Source organism: Lepidothrix coronata, unplaced genomic scaffold, assembly GCF_001604755.1.
Source record: "Lepidothrix coronata isolate B3197 unplaced genomic scaffold, Lepidothrix_coronata-1.0 Scaffold79, whole genome shotgun sequence".
NCBI lineage: Eukaryota > Metazoa > Chordata > Aves > Passeriformes > Pipridae > Lepidothrix > Lepidothrix coronata.
The window spans coordinates 3,932,566-3,951,663 of record NW_016690259.1 but is presented as its reverse complement, the minus strand read 5'-3'; the positions used below and the strand labels follow the sequence as shown (position 1 = coordinate 3,951,663).

General features: G+C 38.8%; 1 protein-coding gene across 1 annotated transcript in view; it reads left to right on the top strand.

Annotated features, from left to right (window-relative positions):
- Window positions 1-19,098, top strand: part of MAPK10 (mitogen-activated protein kinase 10) — a 196,130-nt gene that overhangs the window by 14,914 nt on the left and 162,118 nt on the right. Inside the window, exon 2 of the mRNA XM_017820092.1 lies at window positions 12,111-12,213. The gene's annotated coding sequence lies outside the window, so the exon portion shown is untranslated. The remainder of the gene's footprint in view (window positions 1-12,110; window positions 12,214-19,098) is intronic.

Here is a 19,098-nt window from a genome sequence, read left to right as displayed (position 1 = left end):
ACCATAGAATGAAATATATTTTGATTGAGCCCCATCTTATAAGCTGCGCTATAATACAGTTAACTCATAAGAGGTCGAAGCCTTTTCTTGAAACTACCTTAAAAAAAGAAAAAAAAGAAAACAGAGTATTCGTTCTGTTTATGTATGAGGTGTCTAGGACAAATGTTTTCCAGTCCAGAGTGTAGCAGCCATTAACTCGGGGCAGTGAGTTACCACAGCTTCCCTAAACTGCCACAGGATGGCAGCCTTTCAGAGTAGTGCATTGTTATCCTGTGGAAAATCCTGTACTTCATTTTTCTGCCTGAAAATTGAAGAGCGTTGTGGTGTACTTCTTTGTTAGAGAAACCGCTGCCCGGTTACATCGTACTGTATTTTGTCTGGATGCTCACAGAGCTTAAAAGGGTTTTTTTTCTGTGGTGCAGTCTACATTTTAAACCCAAAGCTGGGATTACAAGAGCAATCAAATATGGTTGGAGAGTTCTAGTTTTGGCTTTTCTTCAACCTTCACTATGTTTAATGAAGTCTGCAGGGTTAATCTTTTTCCTCTTGCTTGTGGTCAGTTGGTTTGATTCCTTACTCAAATCCTTCTAGTACTTTCAATGATATTTTGTTTATGTAGGGGTGTAACTTTAGAAAGTACTTCAAATATGGACAGCTGTTATTGTGGGTAGTGTGTGAAAAGCAATTATTACTGTTGGCTGTCCCAAAAGAAATCCATACATATGTGCAGGTCTCTAAGATTACCACAGACAGCCAAGGAGTTCAGATGGAGCTGATAAACTCTACAAGACTGTGTGACCTCAAAATTAACACAATTGTGAAACCCATAAAAAGAATTAATCAATTCCACACAAGTTTGCAGCTATGTTCACAGGATAAAAATTGCAAACAATTTTTGGATCCTGATCTAATTAAGATCCCTTTATACATGTCTGTGATGTAAAACAACAGCTTTGAGGCTACATTGAAGTTGATGATTGCATTAATTGTGAAAACTCATACCTTATGATATTAAAACAATAAATACTTCCACATAAATCAGCAGAAGTTATTTGATTGCTTGCTGCATATTCTTTCTTTTTACAACTACCACAGTCTTGCTAAAGGTACATAACTGTCAAGTTGCCAAGACAAATTCTGAAGTTAAGCAGACACATGCAGGTGTCTTCCATCCCAGCTGACCAGCAGGTGACAGCTTTCTTTTCCTCTTGAGGAGTATCAGAAACACACCTGTAATGCACAGTGTTGGAATTACTCTCTTCAGATGCTGTGTCCATCATTCAAGCTAAAAGAAGCCTTCCTAAAGTGAAAGGCTAACTTAAGGTACAGTACCATGGCATTAGTATTTTTAAAGATCTCCCAGTCTTATTCACTGTAGCCTGGAGAAGAGAAGGCTCCAGGGAAACCTTATAGCAGCCTGCCAGTACCTAAAGGGAGCTTAGCTGGACAGGGACTTTTTACAAGGGCATTAGATTATATATTAGGAAGAAATTCTTTACTGTGAGGGTACTGAGGCACTGGCACAGGTTGCCCAGAGAAGCTGTGGGTTGCCCATCCCTGGCAGTGTTCAAGGCCAGGCTGGATGAGGCTTTGAGCAACCTGGTCCAGTGGAAGGTGGCCCTGCCCATGGCAGGGGGCTTGGAACTGGGTGACTTTTAAGTTCCCTTCCAACTCCCAAACCATTCTATGATTCTGTGTTGGACCCAAGCCAAGACAATCTCACTTCAGGGCAACAAGACACATCCATCTTGTCTTTCTTTCCCAAAGTCTTCTCATATATATTTTTACTACCAAATGCATGGCAGATGGTCATGTTAAAAACAAACACCGACTTTTTCCCCCTGTTACAGGGCATGACACAATATTGCCAGCTGCTTACATTTGTTCCAGAAAGGGATCATCCTATTTAGTCTAGCTTTCTTCAGAAGCCCAGCTTGAGCACCTCAGCATAAGTATGCAGGTCAATGTAATTAATACATGTATATTCATCAGGAACTTGTTGCCCACAGACAATTCCTCTGTGGTGGAACCTGCTTACCATGGATTCTAAAATAAGGCAATTATTTATGTTAATGGAGATCAAAGGAGAAATAGTGCCAATAGAAAGTTTTCATGGGCTTCATAGGATTATTTTGATTGAGCTAGTCTAACCACAGTGTGTGAGCCAAAGCCTCATTTTGCTTTGGTGCACCAAAGGGTGCAAATTATACTTATGTTTATAACATGTACAGTCTGCAAGCATAGACTTGCACTCATAAAATGAATTTCTAGGTTCACAGCAAACAACCAAAATTTCATTAAAATATGAACATAAAAAATTAAATAATCTCAGAATTTTTCCCATTATTAACATTTTCTGTGAAGAAACTCTCTCAAAACAAGATGACTGCTTTTATTCTTTGCCAATTCAGTTATGTGAATTTTAGACATAATTTCTTGTTATGACTACTATTTGTATTAAGATGTGTTCCTGTCTGTGCATTCCTTAGTGATTTATTTCCGAGAGGTCAGCAGTTTGAAGAGAAAGTGCAGGGAAACATTCATAGGCTTCATTTGAAGTGGGACAGCACACAGTGAAATCCTATACCAGCATTTGCTTGGTTTTTGGTTTTGTAGTTCTTGCTTGAGGAGAGACTATAACCAAAGCTGGGCAGACGGTGCTCCCAGACTAAGATAACTCTAAGAAGTGTCATCACTTAACCAAAACAGGATGAAGCTTATGCTTCAACACTGTGATCCTGTGGCTTCTACCACACAGAAAAGCAGGATCTTTTAAGTGTGAGGCAGCTGCTCTGCTTTCCCCATCCTGCTGATTTTCAAGCTCCCCAACTCACCTACCACCTGTGTAGGAAGGTGATTGCACCTCAATTACCTACAAACCACAAGCCTTTCTCAGCTCCCAAGGCCCCAGTGCATGTCTTAAGCATGCTCCTAACTGTTTGCATGGTTGTACTGGTTTCTTCTGAGTGCCCTGGTTTCTGCATGTGCTGGAACTAGAGCCAAATCAGCACTGACTGCTTTCTGAATGCACACAGGGGTTAGCTGAGGGTTACCTATAAAGGCAGGATCTTCTACCTTCTAGCTCCCTGCATTCCTAAGAAAAAAATGTGCCAATTTCTCTCAGATGAGTAATATTTTGAGAGATGGGTGTTTCTGGCCCCCCACATCCCCCAAGTACTGCCCCATAAATCCAGATACTGCACTCCCATTAAGCACTGATTATATGACAGAAATAGCATAATTTTAACCATAACTGAATTGGTTCTTTCCAATTAAACACGTTGTGAAGGACTAGTACTGTCCTTGGCTTAGGTGATGGAGAGAAGGAAAAAATAAGACTTTCTGCTGTCCTAACAGTAGTGTAGTATATAACAGTAGTATGTATTATGCTCTGTGGACAGGCAAAAAGAAAAAGAGGACTGATAGAAAGATTCAGTGATTTGTTTTATAATGTGAGGGATTTTGAAGAGAGCACATGGGAAAAGCCAGAAAAATGCTGCCAGAATCACTGTTTTCATGTTTCTAAAGAATTTCCATGTAATGATGGGTGACACAGTCTATCCTAGAAGGTAATACCAAGCTACACAGTCTATGCTACAAGGTAATATGAAGTCGGTTTCCCCACCCACGCACTGACTGATTATATAATATCTTAGTTCATTATTCCCCAGTCTCTTAAGAAACGCAGAGTAAGTGGATATTTGATTACTCTGAGGGATATCCTGGTATCTGTATTGTAAGAAATCTGAATAAACTGGAGACTGAGTGCTCCAAGGGGTCAGATAAACAGATATTGATATTAATCTAATTTAAATTTATTTTAAAAAGATAATAATATATTTATTTACTTTAAGAAAATGGCTTATATAAGTAAATTGGCAAATAGGTTTGTATTTCTTTATTAGTGGATTTTATGTCTTTGTTTTCGGAGCATTCTGCTCAAATCTGAAACAAATTCCTCTCAGTTTGAAAACTTATTTATCCATGCTTAATCCATAGTAGCTAAATTTTGGCTTGTTTAAGGGCATGCTCTGGAAATTTGGGGTTGCCAAATTTTTACCAGTCACAAAAAAATTTTAGAAGAGTAGTCTCCATAATTGTCACTTCAGCTTTCAACATGAATGTACAAACTCAGTTTAAAAAAAGTTGCAAGCTTCTGTTGCAATATGAAGCTACAGCAGTATCATAAGTCATTTCACATGGCAAAAAACTAACAAAGCTACAGGTCATCTTGATTTGCGTTTTTCTTTCTTGTTTTGAAGTATATAAAATTGTAGATGAAGAATTCTAGCAAAACTGAGTCCTTACAGTGATATGTACGAGCATGAATACACCAGTAAAGACCAAAAAATTCATATTTTTAAACTACTACATACATGCCCATCCCAGCGTGTAATATTTGCAGGCCTGTACTTGATATTTGTAGTCCAGTATGAACTGTTCTGTAAAAGTGAAGATCAGGATAAACTATGGAACTCCTGGTGGGAATTCTATACTACAGTGCATTTGAACTATACAAATCAGCAGATGATAAAGAAATGCATAGTAGAAACCCACAGGCATGACCCAGACTTGCAGTAAATATGGACTGGTATGACCCAGACTTGCAGTAAATATGGACTATGGAGACCACTTTTAACATCCAGTTAAGTCTGTAAGAATTTATTGTAGAATTATTATAGACTAACTGTAAGAGAAACAGATTGCTAACAGCACCTTATAACATTACATTTTTAACCTTATGAAGTATAATGTAATTAAAATAAAACATTTATCTTGCAAGCTCCTTGTTTCTTGCTTTGCAGTTTTTCACAGAGCCAGTGACAGCATTAAAATTTCTGCATCTCAAAGATGGCAGCAAATCAAGATGCATTTTCAGTCCTTACTTTCTTCACTTTCTTCTCAGTTCTAGTAGGTGCTTTTTGCCAGTAGCTCACTTCTCAGCTTGCTGTAGAAGGCAGGAGCCTCTGTGTACAGCCTGTATTGTCCATACATTGCCTAGTTATGCTGATTTTTGAGTTGAGTCCAAAAATGTTTTACTGGCTTCACGCTTTGTGAGCAGAAAACAGAATTTTAACATTTAATTATTAGTTTGGCATGGTTATTTTTTAGATTTCAGTTCCATGTGGAAGTCAAAACACCAAACAAGCTGAAAATCGCCACCTCAAGTGTTTCATGTACAGGCACAGCACAGGCAAAGCATAGGTGACATACATAGTTTAAAAAAATAATAAAGTACTAATGGTACCAAAGTTGTCATAGCTGTAATGTCAAAGGTATTTCCTTGTGTTATTCCTATGGTGAGGAAACATTGCAAACTTCCCAGGTGCTACTCACTGAGACATGCACTACATTTTTATTGTTCACAGGCTGAAGTTACTTCGGGAATCATGGACACACATACACAGCACTTTCCCGGTTTTCTTCCCGAGGGAGAGAGGGATGCCTCCCCCGCAGGGGGCTCAGGCTCTGAACCTCCCTTCACGCCACCGCTGCCGAACGTGCCCCCAGGCTTCACTATTTTAGGAAGAAAAAGGACTGAAAAGAGCCGAGTCCCCACTGTGTTTTCAGAGGTTTGCAGGGTGCAGCACCTCCATCGGAGTCCCGAGCAGAGGTGTGAGGGAGGAGGTTCTGCCTTTTAACCTTTATACTGCTTTTCTTTTTGTTCTTGCTAATTGCCCCTTATAGAGACACTCCCCCACCCCCCTCGGTAGAAGTGGCACTCATATTATTTGGGCTTTCAGCATGTCGGTGCATGCCACAGACACTGCCTCAGTTATAATAAATACACATTTTGCATTTTTTCCCCTTACCTTTAGGTTCTCTACTATAAGCAGTTTGTGATGCTATAAAAACGTGTGTGTGTGTCAACACACAGGTGAGACCAGGGCATCCCACAGCTGAGTTAGATGGGAGAAGGACAACGTCATCCTCCCCACCCGCCACGAGGTCAGACACTTTGAGAGTTTTCTTTAATTTTCCCTCTTCGTATGGGCTGTGGTTGAGAAAATGTTTGCATTCAGGAGGAGCTCTCAGTACTGGACATGCAACAGATTTGCAGTTGTGTTTTTCTATAACTGGTTCTTTAGGAAAAAAAACCCACAAGAAACCTGACTTTCTTAAGGCACTGACCACACTGAGAATGATGACTGTGGCTTTATTAAGTGTTATAAATGCATGGGAGAAACAGAACTGGCTGTTAAATTTGTTTCTGCAGTGATGTCATCTGGTGGCATTCTCTACTTTTTCTGTACTCTTGGTCTATATGTCTTCCACAAGTGAGCCACATTACTCATTACAGAAATTTATATCATGGTTTTAAAACTTTTTAGGTATGATTCTGTCTTTGCTTAGCAAATTGGTATGTTTTCTTTTTGTGGATTTTTTTTTTTTGTTTTGTTGCTTCCATAATCCTCATGTGTTCCAATAAAGACAGGTATCCACTGCTTCCTGTTTTATATGGAGAAGGCAGTTTAAACTTTTTTGAGTCTTATTTCAACTGTATGAGTCTTGGGCTTTCACAGGATTCTCTTGTGAGGGATTTTTATTTGGAATTAGTAAGATTTATGGTTGCTTAATTTTCCTTCAAGAAAAAGTTTTCTTATATCTTGCATGTTCGTTCTAAATGATCCTAAAAATAATTTGTTTTACCAAAATAACACAACATGTTTTCAGGAATTTGACACCAAAACCCACTAAAAGCATGAGTCTGACAGCCCACAGCATTTTTTTTTTAAATTGTACCATACACACACACACACACACATATATATATATATAAATTCTTTTCTCTTAAAGATTTCCAAATTACTGAGGGGACTTCTAATGGTAACATTACTATGATTTTGAAATAAGTCTTTCTGTTCTTATTTGTGGGAGGAAATATAAATGACAGTTTCAGTTAGAACCAGACTAAAGCCTTTTTTTTCCCTCATTCCCTTTAAGTTTTCTCCACGTGAAATGACTTAGAGAGTTCTAATTGAAGCCAGAATACTAATATATTTATATTATGTATACAGTTTTTCAAACAGATATTCTTACTCTTAATTCAAAATAAGTCCCATAAGGGTAATAAAAAAAAAAGACTAAGAAAAACAGCCACCAGCATCATTCTGGTTGGAAAAAAAAAAGTGTAATTTTCAAAGGCTTAGTTTATGTTCTTATTTTCAAACTACTAAAATCAGTAGCTGAATTTCATGAATACATCTATGACAGTGAAGTTTTGGCATTGCATAAACCCCCAGATTCAGAGTTATGATTTTGCATTTTAAACCATCTGAACCTGTGGTTTTCCTGTGAAGTTGTCCAACGTGAACTCTGTTCAGTCTCGGCATTTGTTTCTGCAGCAGTCATTGTAGATTCACTTTAGCCCATGACTGGGTTTTCCCAGACTGGCTTTAATGCTTCATTTTTGAAACAAATGTGTTTTGTTTGTTGGGGTTTTTTTGGTTTGGTTTGTTTTTTGGTTTTTTTTTGTTTGTTTGTTTGTTTTCACCAGAGCAACTGTTATACATAAGGAAAGTAACTGTCTGCAGTTGTGGCAGGGCTCTTGTAGGACAAGCTAGTATATGATGGGGTGCTTTTAAGATCTAGTCCATAAACTGAAGGGAGCCTATGCTAAATAGATATTTTTGACAGTTGCTGACCAGTGATGAAATGTAGGTGTGTCTCAAAGGCAAATGATTTGTCTTCTACAGAAAAAAAAAAAAAGAAAAAAAATAGACTAATTTCAGGAGACTTAGTTAAGCTGTGTTCTTTAGGGGGGAATTCAGGTACAAGAAATGGAGGGGATTTCTTATTCAGAATTTTAAGGGACTGCCTGGTTTTACTGAAAGGCAGATGTTTTACAGTATTTTCTGTAAAACATTTCTGTCTGTGTGAAAGGCTTTTTAAATTTAATTGTTGTCTCATTTTAAAGGCAGGACAGCAGGTAATTTAGGTAGGCCCTAACAAAAGTGTTTTGTTATGCCAGTTTAATACTGCAATGTTGACATGCAATAGCATTACTCTTATCTCAAGATGTGTTTATTTTTAATCCTTGCTGTTATCCTTGAATTTTCAGGTTTCTAGCCTGCTTATCAGTTTTCTCAGAATGGTCTTGAGAGTCTCCAGGTTTTGAAAGAAGCCTGTCTCATAATCTGCCTTTTTATCCTGCTCACTTAGCAATTCAAATGCAGAACAAGGAACTGCTTATACCAAGGCATCACAAATAGAATAAATAATAATAAAAAAACCTCCAGATAATCATGTACAAGTAAAATTCACCAAGGATCTTGCACCCCTGCTATTTGGTTAGGTTTGTAACCATGACTCTCTGTTTGGTTGTTATTATTCTCAGGATAAAGTTGGATCAAAGAGATTTTTCTTTCTACAGTGTGTATTTGCCTTTTATCCGCATTAGAAAATAGGTGTGAATATTTACCATTGTATCAGTAGTTACTTGTTTGCACTTCTGTATGCACACTTCTCAGATGAAATTGCAGCTTTTGGTGGTACCTGTGACACCCAGACACTGGGTGATCTCTCTGAAATAGGGTGGTCATGAATGTGGGGTTGGATACATGGAGGGTAAAGCAGTCAAGGGTGTCCCCTGTCTAATTCTACAGATAAGTAGTAGGGCTGAATGCAGTGACTCCTGTGTCATCCATATGTATTGAGATTTAAAAGTCCTACGCCTATGCCCAGCACAGACTGTAGTGTGAGGAATTCTGCTGCTCCTCTGAGAATTATATAGGTGCCCGTAAATTATATAGGTGCCTGTAAATCCCTTTGGCAAAATGAATTTGAGCAGAATGGAAGATAATTGAGAGTCCCTCGATGATAATGCATTTTCTTAAAGTTTATTTTAACAGTTTGTTCAAATAAATACATAGTGTTCAACATGAAGAGTAACCAAAAAGAAAAAAAATAAACCACGTTTGCTGTTCACCCATGAAACAATGAATTTTAGTTCAAAGTTCTAAGTAGATCTGGTCCTGTTGGCTGTACTCCCTGTTCCCTGTACAAGGCTTTTGCACTCAAAAAATGGAAATGGCAATGTGCCATGTACCACATATTAAAATTGCACTGTTCTAAAAGCAAGGAAAAAAGTACTTTGCAGCACTTTCACTTATCATTTAGTGCCAGCTGGCAGTGTGGGATTGGAAAGGCTACTGGTTAGTCTTTTATATTTGGTCTTGGTTGCTGTGTGATAAATAGTAGGTCTGTCTTCCCTGACACCTTTTAAACTAGGATCTTGAACTGTTTCACCCCTGCCTGTGGATGGAAAGGGTTTAAATAAATAAGACCTTTGCAGGTGCTGTGAAGCAGGCTTGTGTTATACAGTTTCTTTATATGGCTGTGCTGATATACACACAGGTGTTAATGCCAGTGAATCTGTGGTATGCTGCTTGCAGTGTGTACTCGTTCTGTTGACTGTAATCAAAATTAAATCAAAAGACAAAGCCTCACGTGCTCTGGAAATGCAGACCCCAGCCTATTCAAAGGGAGGGATTTTTTTAAAAATGGCTAAATTCTTTAAAACAGATGCCTTGATGTTTTCATCATGTTCAAGAACTTGTATTGCTGGGGAATACAGGTAGTGAAGGTAGCTCTGGGTGCAGCTGCAGCGGGAAATGGCTGGAGCACCAGGAAGCGGCCCAGGGGTGGCCGGTCACCCAGAGGCTCAGCAGGAGCCAGTGAACACTGGGAAGACCCCAGACGAAATATCACCACTGGAATGGGCACACAGACTGTGAGGGTATAAAAACCCCGGGACTCCTTTGTTTGGGCCTCCCTCCCCTGAGGCAGCAGCTGGAGCTGTTAGGGTGTTGCTGCACCACGATTNGTGAGACACAGCGTGCGCTGAACTGAGCCCACCCTTTAATCCTGAGGTTCATCTGCCGGGGCCGAGCAAACTTGGACAGTGGCAGTGAGGGTCTCAGAACGTAGGTTTGTTTAGAGTGACCTTCTCTTAGATGGATTGCCACACAGGGCTGACGAGCTCCATGTGCCCAGGGGGCTGGGAATCGAACCCGGGTCGCAGCGGTGAGGGTGCTGCACCCTAACCACTAGACCACCAGAGGCCCCCAGACGAAATATCACCATTGGAATGGGCACACAAACTGTGAGGGTATAAAAACCCCGGGACTCCTTTGTTTGGGCCTCCCTCCCCTGAGGCAGCAGCTGGAGCTGTTAGGGTGTTGCTGCACCACGATTAAATTACTTAAGAGGTGTGGGACTCTGCTATGGGAAAAAGGGGGCTGAGCTAGTGAGGGAAACCTGTTTGTGTTCGTTCGGGGTGTGTAGGGAGTCAAGTGGGGCATCCCTCGGGTCACTGGAGCCGCCTGCTGCCAGTGCATTGCCAGCTGCGAAAGTCTCAGGTGCCAGGATGATAAACCGATTCCTCTTTTGAGAAGCTGCAGCAGTGAAGAGCAATTTTGTTTTGTAAGGCACAGATTTGCATAACAATTAGCTAATGGTCTGCCTAAGGGCTTAAAATGTTACTGCTGAATTCAGTGCGTTCCAGAGAAGGCCCTAAGCGCCTGGTATGGAGAGCAGGGGGGTATGAAGGTGTGCATGTTCTCAGAGACCTCACATAGCAAGAGGTATGTGGGAGTACAAAGGTGATGACAGCAGGAGTTCAAAGTTCTCCGATTTATTTAGGTGACTTCAGAATGGTGATGCAGGTTAACACCGGCTTGATTGTGTCGTTTACAGTTACCACTGAAGGATTTGTGGGTTTCCAGTTTGTAGTCATCCCATGTGTATTAATTTAGGTACCAAACACTGTCGACCCGTAGGTCTAAGGGCTGTAATGGTGGTACTCCTGATCTGTATGAGTGATAGGATTTTCCTGGCATGCCACAAGGCAAAACTGTGCTTGTTGGAAGTCAATATATAAAAAACTACTTCATAGGGAGCACGTGCATCTCTCTTTTTTTTCTACAACCATAGACAAATGTGGAATAAACCTTTTCTTGTAAAGGGGCTACTGGGCTGCCAGGCTGTGTGCTTACAGTTGTGAACCACATGGTAATAGAATTTTTGTGGCTTTTCTCTTTCACTGTGTAACACATATGTGTATATATACCCTTATTTGTATAGTGTGTGTCTATATATATGGAAAGACAGTGGAGAAGCTGGATTGTTTGTGGTGAAGCTGCACTATATTCCATGCTGTGCTGGGATAAAAGGAGAAGGTCAGTGATGTAGGGCAGCTTAGACCCAAGAGAGAACTCCTTTTAAATTGATTGTGGTGGTTTGTATTATGTTATATGCAGGAACAAAACCATCAGGGAATATCTTGGAGGTCTCTCAGTGCAGCCAGGTGACTGTTGGCATCCAGCCCAAAGCTGGTGTGCAGTCACCGCCATTCTGGCACACTTGGGGAAAAATGGGAACCAGAAGTAGTGTCTGCCTCTATTCCCACAAAAGGAAGCCGAATTATAGCATATTAAGCCATAAAGAAACTTCTTTTTTCATTTCTGTAAGGATCAGAAAAGTTCCAAAGCATATATAAAATAAGATCATTGGAATATGGATTAATAATGACACTTGACTCTTTGAAATCCTATTTGGTTTCTCTGCCCATTGCAGATGGGTTGAAAGTAGATGACTTTTAAGGTCCCTTCCAACCTAAATCATTCAATGGTTCTATGATACCAATAATTTGGAACCTGAAATAGAAATTATCCTATCTTCAATCTACTTAACTGTAATCTTTACTGACTTGAGGACTTTTTTTCTGTGTTGGGACATGTGCAATGTGGGGAAAATACTTGCTCATAATGGGCTAATAATAGATTTTGTAAAGTACAGTTACATTGCCTCTGTGTTTACCTGTCTGCAAAATGCATGCCTGCAAAGAATTTGAAAATAGAAAAATTACATTCTGAACATGGGTTTCTATAGTTTTGTGGAAATCAGTCATAAAACTTGAATGACATGAACACATAAAAGTAGGGGTTTTTTTTTGCTAGCTTTTGTATATTATTGGTGCCTATGTAAAAAGGGCTGCTATATATATGTATATATATGTGAAAAAATAGATTATATTGGAAAAATTAGCCATGTTTCTCCATCTGGGAAAGGTGGGGGAAAAAAGATAATTATCTCTTATTTTTGTTTAGATCTGCCTTTTCAAGAAGAGATGCAACTACAGAAAGAAGATGTGATGGCTGTACATCACTGTGGTGTTGTCTTTTCTGTAAAGATGTGCAAACTAGTCTTGTGGTAAGTTATTACTGGCAAAAAGCAAACAGGAAACACTTGAATCATTCTCTTAGCCTGTATAAGGCAAACTGCTTCAATATTGTGGTCAGTGGGCTGGTGGAATCAGTCCTGTAGCTGGTTTTGGTTTATTCTCTATTTACAATAAACCTTTCACTTAATTATCTTCCATTCACAATAGTAAAAAACCCCACAATTTGCAGGAATAACAGGAATAATTAGATTTAAAAGTTTTGCTTCTTTCAGAAGTAATGAAGTTCTAAAGGAAGGATGCAAGCAAAAAGCAGAAGAGAAGAAGTGAAAACACTATAGAAGGTGACTGTAGTGTCCCCTTTTTTAAACTTTTTAAACTTTTTTAAATTGCACTCACACATAGCACAAGACTGTGTCTTCTAGGGCAGGAAATAAATTGTTTGGTAATATCTGTCACCTGATATTGTTCATTGAAACACAATAAAACTAGGAGAATGGTATCCAGTCTGTAGCAATTGGAAACCATCAGCTGACTGGCACCTGGCCTGCATATAGGCTATGCCTGTCTGAACAGGCAGGAGTAAGGTGGCACCTAGGAGGTAACACATGTGTGGATGAGCCAGGATAAGCCAATTTTCAGCAGCTGGTAGCAGCAGTAAGATATTGGACCAGGCTAGTCTTGACTTGTGGAAAGCTCTGTGTAAACAATAGTGATGATCTTGGGGAAGAAAGAAATAGCCTATTTTGATTGAAACTTCCTCTTGTTGAAAAGCTCCTTAGCTTTATTTAATCTACCTTGAAGAGTAAAAATCATCAAATAGTTGAGAGCCACCCTGACACATTAGACTCATGTATCTAATATTTGACTAATATTTTTGATAAGTGATTGATCTTCAACTGTTAGGAATCAAGCAGTAAGAAAAAAAAAAAAAGCTTGTTTGAAATTTTGAGACTTGTCTGTGGCTTATCCCTCATTAGGGTGTTCTCCAGTCTGCTGTGAAGAGCCGTTGCAACAGGGTCAAGTGTTCACAATCTCTATCTTTTTAAATACATAAAGCTGTAAAGTCTCGTCACTTCCTTATCTTGGCAACTGAAATTCTATGCCCTTCTGTATATATCTGATGAGATAATCACCTACATCTCTGTTAAATGTAGGGGTTGAGAAACAGGGTAGAGCTGTAACTATTGCAAAGCTGAAAACATTCGTATCAGTTAAACTGTGCTCTTTGTGGCTGCAGCTGCAACTACTTTATTTAGAAAAAGAAGTCAGAGAGAGAAAGATGTGAAAGGCTGTGGCTGCCATCTTAATGGCTTTGCAGATTCAGGTCTGAGTTATTTTTGGTGCTCCAAAAACTGCTTCTGCCTGCTTAAACAGTTGTAGGAACAAACCCGAGAATCTTCTTTTCCCCCTTTTGTGATATTGCACAAGTGAATTTTTCTCCTGCGCTTTTTCTTTCTGACTTTGGGGTTTGCATTTGCTTCTGTTTAGGGAATCCAAGCCTGTCACTGCCTGGAAAAGTGGTTCTGCCACTGAACTATTAGCTAGAAGGGCTAATAGTTTTTCCAGCTGTCCTTAAAAAGTAAGCAGGACTCCTCTGACTATTCACAGAACACCAGGATTGTGAGAGGAGACCTGGACTTTTTGTGTTCTAGACACAGAAAGGAATTCGTATAGAGTGCAGTGGCAAATGTTTCTTCTAAGATAACTAGCTGGATGTCATCCCTCATGCCTGTAGCTTTAGATAAGCTTGGCTTGAACGCCTGTTTCTCCCCAGACATTGTGAGGGAAGCACTGAAACACAACTTTGAGATTTGGATTCCGTCCAGGGAACCGCAGGCCTGAAAGACAGGTATCTAGGTTTCTTACTGAACCCAGTGATGTTAAAAGAACTGTAGTAAATTTTGGGTTTGGTGAAGTGATCTAGGGCAGCTTTGAAGTGGCTATTTATGGCAGACACTCTGTTGAGTACAGTCCCCAGTGTGAAGGTTTTGTTACATAGCATTTTGTCCATCTGTTCTGTGATTTTGATGATTTTTTTTTTTCGTGATGGGAAAAAAGCTAAAATTACTTTGGAATTTGTTCCTATTCCTTGCTGCTTGTCTAAGAAGGAAAGTGAAGTGAAACTTAATGACTTTAACAGGAATTTCCTGGATTGGCAATCCTTTCTTTCTCAGCTAACATTTGAAGAATTGGGGTTTTTTTCTCACATCTTCTTTCCCAATCCTTTCAATGCCAATTGAAAACAAAAGTATTATTATAAACTTTTGCTGGACAACCACTAAAAATTACTTGTATTTGGCAGCAATTTCCCCATACTACCATCACTTCTGGCAGTAATGGTAACTCTTGGTAATGGTAACTTGCTTTTATTTTTCTTGTGTTTTTAGCACAAAATCTTAGAACTTCTCATCTCATTTCCAAGAATTTTCTGTGTTAATGAAAGCACTTCTTCAGAAAGCAATGCAACAATGCATATTGTGAGATTATCTTGGAGAACTGTTGGTTTAAAAATACAGACAAAATATATTTCTGTCTTAAATGAAAAAAAAGGCTGAACAGATGCAAAAGTGGATCAGCTTTGAACTTTTTATAAGAAATGTTAAGTTATACCTATATAAACATTCTAAAGACAGCACAGCTTTTTCTGTGGTTCAGTTAATAAATATGTTCGCAGTTGAAAATTATTAAAATTTTATTTAATAAAAGTCAGTTGAAAAAAGGAGATATGTAAGCACTGTTTGTGTAAACTTGATTTATTGAATTTGTGCAGTAATCACTGAATTTCAGGGTAAATAGTTTTGCTGTTATCATTTATGCCTTTGTTTCCTCCAAGAGACTTTCTCACTAATTTCTGATTAATTCTATTATTTGATGGGAATTTCAAGTATTTTGTTTGATTTCAGAAGTAACTTTAAAAAAAAAAAAGTTCTTTTCTTCTGAACCTTGCAATTTAAGAAGAAGGTAAATGTGATATTTGTGTTAAGGTGGTACCAGATTCAGAAGTGATGTTATTAACACTTATTACATTACATTTTTTAAATTAATGTTTTTAATACATATAATTTCTTTCACCCCAAAGGCACTTTACAAAATGTGTATCAGCTGTCATCTACTAGATGGGTTAATGCTTTGGTGATTCCTCTAAATGACATATTGCATACAAACAAAAGATCTTCAGTGTCTTAGTCAAGGTTGATAAAGATTCATCGAGGCACCTGGTGCTTTGTTCCAGGAGAAAAGTGCTGTGCTTGGAAGGAATCCATGTCAAGATTACACTTAGAATCAAAAGGAGAAACAGGAGATCAAAAGGAGAAACAAAATATATTTCGTGGGCATCTTCCATGTCATAGTTTCATGCTGTAACCTTGCTTTATCTGTCTGTGATAGCAACAAGAGATAAGTTGGAGTGTATCATAAATTGCAGCTTGACTTGGAGAGGACAACAGGCATCTGGCTAGTGTAGAGTTGATGTCCAAGGACATTAGGAGCCCAAATAGCATCGATACCAGTGTGATATGAAATGCTGCAGAGAATATTGTCTGCTATCTAGCTCCTAATTCAAGAGGGATGTAGTTCTCCTTAGTATCCAGTGGCATACTGTCCAAGTCTGCATAGATTGTCTTGGACTTCATCCAGTATCTCAAATAGCATCAAGTGCTTATGATGAGATGACAGGTTTGTGCTTCATAAGGCTCACCCAAGAGTGCTGTTTGGATTAAAAGTGTACCATTTCTATAATGTGTTTCTTTTGCTTGAGTTCAGAGCAAATAAGGCAAATCACTGAGGGGAAAAATGTAGGGGATAGACCTGCCAGCTAGATGTCAATAAGTTGTGTTCTCTGTTTTTTCTCCTGAATTTCAGCTCCAGTAAAGTAAACATGGGGTGTCATGGAAGTTTGCAATGGCCCTCAGCAAAAATCACTGCAGACAAATCAATCCTCACAGTATGTTAATTCTTAGGACTTGAAGGCAGAGATCCAGTGCTATTTTTCTCTCTAAAGTGGCCAGTTGCTAAAACATGATTTAGAGCCTCTCTTTCTCTCTTGAAAGGAGATCATAGAATTTTCTGCAGATTCTGACTTTGATTTTGGTTTTTATTTTCCAACAATCAGTTATCTATTTCAGTAGATGTTAAGAAAGGTCAAAAGTTAAAGATTAACTTTCTTTTGACTTAAAAAACAGGAATAACAATTTTTTCCTGAAATATTTCCACCCTATCCCACCATCAAAGCATACTACGATGCTGCAGTCCCTCTTCAGTGATACAATTAGATCAGTTATAAGAATAGTTCTTGAAATGGGCCTCTGCAAACTATTCTCAGTCAACAGAAGTGGTTCTTTAAGCCTTGAAACCTTCAGGCAGGTTATGGTCTTGCCTTTCCTGTCAGTAGAAATAACACAATGTTAAATTGAGGTGTGCCAGGCGCTTTTTTTATTTTATTTTATTTTATTTTTTATTGTTTATTTTCCAGCTTTGTCTAGGTTGTTATTCCCATCACTGGCTGTAGATTTGTCTGAATTTACAAGATTATGTGACTGTCTAGATCAGATACTTTTTTTCCAGTATAGGTACTCATGGACACTGATCACACCATCTCTGTTTTTTCAGTGAGGTAAAGAGAACAGGATCCTTTTGTTTCTCTAGCTTAGGCAGAATTTGCATGAATGTGTGAATTTTCTTCTTCTTTTTTTTTTTTTCCTACTTGCTGTTTCTATGACATTCTTTGCAATATGGCAGAATGAAATGAAGAAGTATGCCTAGGCAGTGAAGAGGAGGAAGGACTAGAAGTACAAATAGTGTCTAAGTGAAACAAGAATGCCTGGAAAACGTGAATAGCTCAGTTATATCTGAGCTATTACTTCATTTATAAAATTGAAATATCTTGGCTTGAAATTGCGCTCTTCGCATCACTGTTCTGCTGGGGAATTACAGACCTGTTGAACAGAACCAGTTTGCACATTGTCCTCACTTAGCTGTTGTTTTTTTCCAGAATCAAAATTAAAATATGGTGCTTAATGTTGCTCTGCATAATGCTGTATGACAGAATCATCTGAGTATGTCATGGAAGTAACAACTCCAAGGGTCATCTTCTGTTTATCTTCAGCTCTGTCTACTGCTTTGTCTTGCCAAAGGCTATTTGAGTGTGACATTTGATTACATTTGTATCCATTCTACCTTCCAGTGGTCACTAATAGAGACCTTGGATTGTGTTAGGAGTTGTGGAAGGAGGAGGAAGCATGGTTTTTCAGGTACTCACGTTTCTCTGGTCCCAGGCCAGTGCCTATGGCACAAAGTGAGAGATGCAGTCTGAGCTACTTCTGCTAAGGTGAAGCAGCTGAGGCTCCCTTTAGTAGGTTGCCTCAGATGGGAAGGTTTCATGCTGATGCTGCTACAGCATCATGTGTAACAGACACTCTCCTGCTTTTGTCCAGCATTTGAGAGCATTGCAAGCATGCCTTAGGCACCAAATGTGGAAAGCAAGTATGGTGAAGAGATTTTTTGCATACTTTGAGAACATGCATCCCATATACAGTGCTCTGGGTAGTTGACCTACCTATCTCACTGTGTTTTGCTGTGAATGAATTTTTTACAAATCAAATCCAAGTTTAGCTGTTCTATTTTTTCTTAACTCACAGGCAATGCTGGAGTCCTCAGGGCTAGTTTCTGTCTTTATGAACTGTGGTCTTTACAACTCCCTAGTTTAAGTGAAACCTTTTTGAACTATTTCTTGGGTTGGGGCTGAGAAAAAATAAAATGTTCAAAACCACTTTTTCATTATTTGATCATTCTGCTCCCAAAGGGGAACAAGAACACCTTTGAAATTGTGTATTTGGAAGAAATACTTGGGGGAACCAAATGCATGGAGACAGTCAACCCAGATACATTGAAATAAATGGATCATGTGCTGCTAATTTGGACATTCTGTGAACCTAGTCTTTGTTGGAACTGTTTGGTTGCCTTCTGGGAGCAGAGACTTGCTCATGTGCAAGCAATGTGAAATCAGGACTTGGTAAGTGCAAAGCATCCCCAGGCGAGCTTGAAAAAAAGTGGACGAGTTGTCCAAGCTCTTATGTGAGAATTAAGTTTAAGAAATGAAACAATTTGTGAGCAAGTAATGTACCAAGAAAGCCAATGTACTAAGAAAAGGTGATACATGAAAAACTTTGGAAGTAACCCAGGAACCAGAGTTTTCAGTAGCAGAAGAGGTTTAGCCATCTCTCAGCAGGGAGCAGAAATCTATGTAGTTCACCAAATCTGGACGTGGATTCTTTTCCCATTTAGGTAACTCTGTGCAACTTTGAATACAGCCATGTTTAACCAAGAGAATTATTTGGCCCAACTCTTCTAAATCCTACCTTAGGGAACATATTATTGTCATGGTAACATGGTGAAAGCTTTTACTGTAAACTCAAGATAGGAATTTATATTGTTTCAAAATGTATATTTGGAGCACAGCCTGTTAATATCATCAATATTTATACAGCAGATAATATCTTCAGACAGGCTGGACACCATCTGTCACGGTCTGATTTCATTTTATGGCTGTAGCAAAGTGAACTGACAGTGTAGAATTTTTCACAGAAGTCAGCTGGAAGTGTGTCATGGTTTTCACATAAGCCTGTGAAAGGTTGTAAATGGTGGTCATGTATTCATGTTATGTAAACAGGGAAAGTGCTTGTTTTGGGAGAGGATTGATTTCTGTTTGTTTGCATCCTGAAACAAGTTTAAATTCTGTTTAGTGCTCTACTGTACTGCAATAATTTATAATTGAATCCTTCATACATGCCTTATGTATCTCTGCAGGGAAAATTGAGCATGAAATCACTTGCTCTGGAAGAATTACTGAATACAGGAAATGGCAATTTTTATAATTAAATAAAACTTGAGCAGTTCATGGCATTATCTTCAGATGA